Here is a 7,652-nt window from a genome sequence, read left to right as displayed (position 1 = left end):
CACTTGACGAGAAAGGAGGAGAGTTCACTCGACGAACATGTAAAAGGACCCCGTTAAAAATGTTGATTACAAATGTACGATGTATTATATTTTTATAGCTGATGTATAACCCCGCTTATGACGCACGCACACGGTATGCATATAGGAAATCTGATTGCCACTAGTCTGACTATTATGAAATAAAATGCCCCCGATCCCCCAACCACTTGATAGAATGTTTTTATTGCTGCAAAACAACACCCCCACTGTACGCACTTTAGCCATTGCCGTGTCCGGCCAAATACGATTGCACCCTCATAAATCCACGTGCTGAAATGATTTTGCAAAATAAAGGTTTTCGAAATTATGAACGGGTACTGCATGCTTTATTTAAAAATGTGGGATCGGCGGGAGAGTTCTTTTCTGTGCACCCTACTCTGCTCTCTCTTTAAGGTTATTAGAAGATGGTTGCCCAGCCCCGGAGGAAGGATCGGATGTACGACACGATACTCGGCCTTCAAGGTACGCGACTGACTCATGAACTCTCGCGTGGAGAAAGAACTCGACTTCTGAGGATGGGTAAAACGAAACGGTATAAATGATGGAATGTAAAAGTAGGGTAAAATAAAACGATGTAAATGTTACAAGGTACGACGCTCAAAGGTATTAGGGAACAGAGCGGGCCAAAGAACTGAAGAACCTCAGAACGTCACAGCGTTGAAAGAGATTTAAGGACCTCGATAGTTAAATACACACTGCCCCCACCCCCCCCCCTGACTCCAGAAACCACAACCTCAGGGATTCTATCCCGAGGAGATAAGACGGGTATGAGGTAAGTAAAGGACCCTTGAATCCATTTATTTGATATGCGCGAATGTTGTCCCCCTCCCTTCCCCTCTTTTCCCTCCCTCTGCAGGTTACATCAGAGATCACAGCCGAGGTGTGGCGAAGATCTGAAGCCTTGCTATGTCTGATACACGAAGCAGACTAACGCCGCAAGGTGGCACCTAAGCACACCCACGAACTACTAATGTAACAGACAAACCAACAAATAGTATGACTCGATGAAAAATGATCACCCTTAATCCATGATGCGTGAATGGACACATGTCGCGTGTGAATGAAACTATGAGAGAACGTTTGTGTGTGACTGAAGCGCTGACTCAACTGGTCAAAGGACCAAGAATGCAAGAAGGGCGACACGATGTTGCCCCCTTTTCCTTTTTCTCAACGCATGTCCCCCGTACCCGACCTAATGCTCGCCCGTCCTGAACCGCATGCTTACAAAATACTAACACAGACCTGCGATGTCTTGTATCGAGTAATACGCTGAATAATCTATCTTAAATACACGGCCGCTCCCTATGTTGCACGTGTACTATCTAGCCTATTGTTACACATCTCTCTCTCTCTCTCTCTCTCTCTCTCTCTCTCTCTCTCCTCCACACTCTCACTCTTCCGAACGACTAGCACCTAAATTGGCAAACCGCCACCCCTAGCACACCACCCAATTGGCTTCAAATACCGCCAGTATTTGCTCAAAACTTGTCTTTAATGCAATCACCCTAACGCTGTGTCACCACCTCTCCTTTCCAAAAAAATATTTCGATGAAACCGAGATTTGGCTATAAAGGAAAGGACAGGTAAGACGACTGAGGTTCCCTAATCTGACCCGTAATAAGGGAACTACATGTCAGCGGCCCCTATGATGGAATAAAATGTCTCAGATGACGCGACCTTCCCCGTTCCGAATTGTCACAATCTCCAAACCATAAAGGTAATCGAAACCTGCCCATCTTCCCAGGACGCACCCAGTATTGTGTTCAGTTGCCCCAGATAAGAGTTTTTTACTATCCTCCACCCCCGATTGTAAAAGATGAGCCGACTTGCAACTAACGCAGGCCAGCTGTGGTTCCTAGAAGTGATTTTTGATAGGCAAATTTCAGAGTTTGGAATTCGAGAAATGCCACTGAACGCTCACCAACTGAACTGTGGCCTTCTGCTGATAGTACCCTTATAACCCAAAAAGTAAGGTGATGTCCCCACCCCCATCGCAGTTTTCCATGTCCCTAGCTATTTTCCCATGAGACCCCTGTCTGTTCTAATTTAGTAATCAGGCCGTGAGAGACTGCATAGGAACCAGAATGATGGTTTACAAAGCTAAGGATTAGACCGAAACGAAGAAAATCATTGCAATGAATCTTGTGGAAAGCGAAAATGTTTAGTTAAAAGGCAGGATGCATTGATAAAATGAAAGATGTTTAGCCTATGTTCGTCCCTCAGCGAGATACCTATTAGTACCATGTTGATAGCTCGCAACACCCTTTGTAAATATAAACCCCTAGAGAATGGTATAGCTTTGTCAGGCTTGTATTACGAAGGTGGGTCTCCATCAGATGAACTGTTGTGACTGTAATAAATAGTTGTGAAGGAAAGTCGTAGTAAAATCCAGCAGGCCCACCATCGATCATTTATATGTCAGTTGTGAACCCTAATATAACGGACGTTTCTATTCTCATTTACCTGGAGCTGGGAGAGAAATAGACTTATGTGATTACCTTCCTTTGCCAACTCTCTAAAGACTGTCTTTTCGAACTCATTTAAGGGTACGACTGTCGGAGGAAAGAAGGACCGGATGTGGGAGCACGTGGCCTGACTACAGATCTTGGAACACCTGCGACGTTGGCCGAGGCGAGACCGCGACAGAAAGGAGCTGCAGGACGAGGCACTATTTCCGACAAAGTGAGAGGAAAGGGCTAACCTGATGCCCCTGCCTAATGTTCAAATGTGTGCCGAAAGGTCCCCGCTCCCTAAACTCGGTCATGAGCCCGCCAACCTGAAATTTTCCGTTCCCCTAGTCTGTTCTCGGTCTGGCCTTTGCTCCATCCCCCTTTTTCTCCGACCTACCCTATGGACTATTTTTACACTCTTCTTCCATCTGAACTTTTTGACTATCGACTCCAAAGGACACAGGGGGAAAAGGACCTTTTTGCCCAGAAACGCGAGGAAAAGGTCGTGCCCTGCAACACGGGACCTAGAATAGAGCTGGACCTTTAGCTCCACCGCCGGTGCTCCACAGCGCCAACAAAGGACGACAAACAGTACTGAGAACTCATTTTAACTTCGAACATTGACACCCTCAATCATCGTTTTTTGCTACGTCTCGTTTCTCTCCCAGCCACCATTGTATTGATTATGCTCCAACCAAAGATATATAGAGCCCGTATATAATAACCTGTATGCAATGTACTCACTGCCCGCTACAGAATCATTTTTTGTATTACATTACTATGACTTTCCTGCTAACAAGTTTATCAAAGTTTTTCAATAGACCCGCCTCCTAAAACTAGAGATCTTAAATGTAATGTTTACGACTCCTTCACCTGGGTTCCTACTGCTTTTTCTTATGCCCACCATAATAGACTTGAATAGGAAATAGATCAGCAAGATGACTTGAATATGTTAAAGGGAGGACTGTGGAAAATTAGTACGGTTTGGTGAACATTATCTGCGCCATCTTGCCTTTTCCCCTGATGCCACACTTTTGTCGTGCGCGCCCGCCATTTTAGGTGCCTCGATCAGGACCATCCCTTTTGCATGCCACTGGCCCCCGACATAGCCCTTCGCCCTCACCAAGCCTGCACGCTGACCAACCCCCCCCCTCGCTCGCACATGCTTTTGAGTCATAAACCCCTCTTCAGCGCAGCTCTGCCTCAAAGCCCCATCCTGTTCCCAGCGCGACCCCTCCCTTCATTCTTTTTATAGTCCCCGGCCCTTTGATACAAAAACCCCCCTTTTCCTGTGCCCGTTTGTCTTCCTTGCTCCCAGGCCAACACCTAGCTCTGCCGATACTATTCCTCGCCCCTCTTCGTACAGTAGGAAGCTTCCCTCATCAAAGGACCCCCGAGTTGATCAAAGCCCCCACCCCTCTAGATCCAATCGAACCTCCCACCTTCCATGAATCGGCGGAATATCCAGCTGCGCGATAACCATCACCTGTTGTGACCGGGGTGGGGACTTCTACTGTAAATGTGTGTGGGAACGGGCCCGAAGGGGAGATCCCGGGAATGTCTTTCCGTACATCAAAGCATTGCCATGAATATGTAAACTGTCATAAAAGCCATGAAACCTGTATATAAGGGGCCAGGCCTCAGAGGGAAGTTAGAGCACCTCATGACGATACCTGCTGTCTGTTTTGTTGTGTTCTCCTCCGGAGAGAATAAAACCTTGTTTCCTGCTTTCCAGTCTCCAGCGCCTGCCTCTTCATTGATTAATAATTCGTGGGTTACAGAGGCAATACCGCCGGGCAAATATCGATTGTCCCCGACCCTAGGTTTTACATATGCGCCACCACAGCATCACTGAACGCCACAGCATCACTCCTTCGCCATCACAACATCACTCAGCGCCACCACAGCATCAATCTGTGCAACCATTCAACAACAACTGGTTCAAATATGTTCTCTCAATGTTTCAAGCTTTATTACAAATGTAACAAAAATATGTTAATATTTCACTTCTGTTCTTGGATTTTCATCACAATAAAATACACTGAACATAATCTTCACAAAAGTGTTTTACAAAAGTTTAAGCTATTGCCATTATAAATTACAATAACTTTTATTTAAGTATTAATTATTTAAAAAAAAGAAAAGCCATTGTTATTTGTAATATCAATACATGTAAGTCATGTAAATACAAGACATATTGCTTTACAAATGCTATAGGTGTCACATTTGCGAAAGTTATAACTATTGGCATTGTAAATGACAAAGCTATTAATTTCGCTATTTTCAAAAACAAAAGATAAATAAAAAAATTGTCATTTACAATACCAATAGATTAAACTTTCCTAATGCGAGACCTATTGCATTGCAAATGCTTGTTTTATTTCTTTGACTACAAGCTTTGGGATGCGATGCATGATTGTCTGTATTGTACTTTTTCTGCCTGATTTGAATTAGGATCACGCCTCCGAAAAATATCTTTTTGCCAGTGGAGGAAAGCAATGGCTGAATGGCATGGTATGCTTCATGTGGTAGGATAATAGTGCCTGTTTAGCGCAAGTATTCTGACATGGTATGGAGAACTGTGTTTAAGCATGATGAACACATTTGTATGGCACAAGCGCACAGCACTGGCTTTGCATAACTTCTTCAGTGCTATATGATACCATTAATTGTCTGTATAATGCTTTTCTATTATAGTCACCATAGACATTACAAGAAGGTTGGGCGAAAATGTATTAGTTACAACCACTTAACACCCTTTACGCCTACCTTGGAGCACATGTGCCCATTGACTCGGGTCTCCCTAACAACTTGGTCCTGAAGAAAGCCACTGTGACTCAAAAAGCACACATATATGGCTGAAAGATGTCGACATAACACTACGATGTGAGAGACCATCATTATCTCTCATTGTCCAGTCCGAACAACCACCAGGATAACTGATGGCCAACACATGCAAACAGTGACAGGGAATGTAAAGTCAGAAGGGCGCAGACAGCAAATGCAAAAGAGCTGGTTTAAGTTGGTAATCAGAGCACTCTTTCTCGGCCCCTCTGAAAATGAGAGACTGACACCACACAGTTGAAATGTGGAATGTTGAGAAAAGGCTTGATCATGTTTAAGACAGGGTTACAGATGAACGCTTGTTTTAATCCTGCGACACACTAGGACACAAGGGGTATCGGAAAGTTTAAACACCAGTTGCAGTTAGATTTTGGGAATGGCCTCCGTGCTGGAATGCACAATAGGTTGTATGTGATTTCATAGAACAAAGATTTCATTGAATACCATTGCTGACAAACTATTTCACCTAAGTGTAAATGCAATGGTTGCAGGTCTTACTTTCGGAAACAGTTTTGTCAGACATATTTATTTCAGTGCTTTACTCCAGGAGATATATTCATATTTATATCTTTTACATGGTCAAACAATTAATTTGCTGACCCATCACTACCAATAAACACTGTCCATCGCTGCCCCCTCATAAACCCTAAACACCATCAATCGCTGCTTCAACATGTTTGTCTGGGCAAGATTTGATTCATCTGAATTTCCTGGAAGAAATTCCAATTACGCACTGGTTTGTCATGAGGTGTTTATAAATTTATTTGCACTCTATTCGTAGGAGTGGCTGAAAGGAAAAACAGCCAATTCGTGGTTCTCCCCCTTACATGGCCATTCGGCCGGGGGCTTCCTCAGGGCGGGTAGACGCTTATTAAATTCTATCAGCATCGTGGGTAAATAACAATATCCTAGGGATTCTTAAATCTCGGGCATGATGCCAGGTCGGGATGCGGTGTTCAACTCACGTTGGTAAAACACCATCAATCGCTGCACCTTCACAACGCCTAAACTACACTCATCCCTGAGCCTAAAAGCACTTTCTACCCCACAAATCCACCACCCCAGAACCATAAAATCAATCCCTACCCCCAACTCCACCCATTCCTGAACCATATAAAACACAGTCTAAACCTAAACCCCACCCATCACACACCCATCACATACACCTTAAAACACCTCAGGACAACCAAGCTCCCCAAACCCTAAACAAACCTCGCCATCCTAAAACACCAGCCACCCATGATCCGTAAGAACACTACTTCAACCTAAAGTACAAACCCATGAACCCTAAGAACCACTTTCAAGATCAAAACTCCACCCATCGCTGAATCCTTAATATCCCTCACCACCCTAAATTCTACCCCATCATAAACCCTAAAAACTCTTCAACACTCCAGCCGTCCCATAATTGAACCTTAAAAACCCTCACCGACGGAGGAGCTACACTCGCAACCAAGATGGCCGCATAAGCTCCCGGCTCCGTCGACCTCCGCCAGAGGCTCATAAATCCTGAAATTTATTCTGAACTCCCGCCGGACTCCCGTGCTGGTGAACTGCGTCTGAATCGAAAGGTGCAAACCCGAAATCTCTGGCGGCCCGGACGGCGAAGTTAAACCGTGCGCCATTCTTGGCCTGCCTCGGATCTGACGCCGGGGCCTCGAGTTTCAACTTGGCCGGGTTGGAGTCGAACAACATCGGCTGTGAAAAGTGGGTGGATCCGGTCTCCCGAAGTGGCTTTTTTGTTTCTTCCCCATTGCTCCGGTGACGGCGTTACCCTGCAACTACAGTGGCCTGTTAATACCGTCTATTTGTTCGGGGATCCGCTTCCCGGAGACCCCGTTGAGCTCCCGGTGGTTCTCTGGGCTCGGTTCCTCGTGGGCGGCGACGGTGCACCTACTGTGCTGTGGACGTGTTTTACAGTGGTTGCTACAACGATTCTGCCCTGTGCCCCGGAGAAGTCGACCTCTGGGGTTCGGAGACCCGCCCGGTCGCTCATTGAGGGGCGATGGAGTGGACTGAAACTACACCGTTGCTACACACTGTACTGGTCGCCATTTTGCAGCTTCACAAACGGTTCACCGCCAACGTCCAAGGGATGATCGTAACTGCAGACCGAATCAGCTCGAGACCGGACTCCGACCCTTTGTTGTTAGAATGCCGAGATACTCCACCCAAGGATACCGTCTTTATTGACACCGAGGTCCCCGTGCAGAATATTGATTTGGACCTTCCCAGCAACCCTCAGATGGCGGCGACCAAGGCCGAGAGGACTGGATGTGTGTTAAGCCCTACATTGATGTCGCCCGAGTTGGATGTTAC

This window comes from Lissotriton helveticus, chromosome 7 (assembly GCF_964261635.1).
Source record: "Lissotriton helveticus chromosome 7, aLisHel1.1, whole genome shotgun sequence".
Lineage (NCBI taxonomy): Eukaryota > Metazoa > Chordata > Amphibia > Caudata > Salamandridae > Lissotriton > Lissotriton helveticus.
This window is presented reverse-complemented; position numbering follows the sequence as displayed.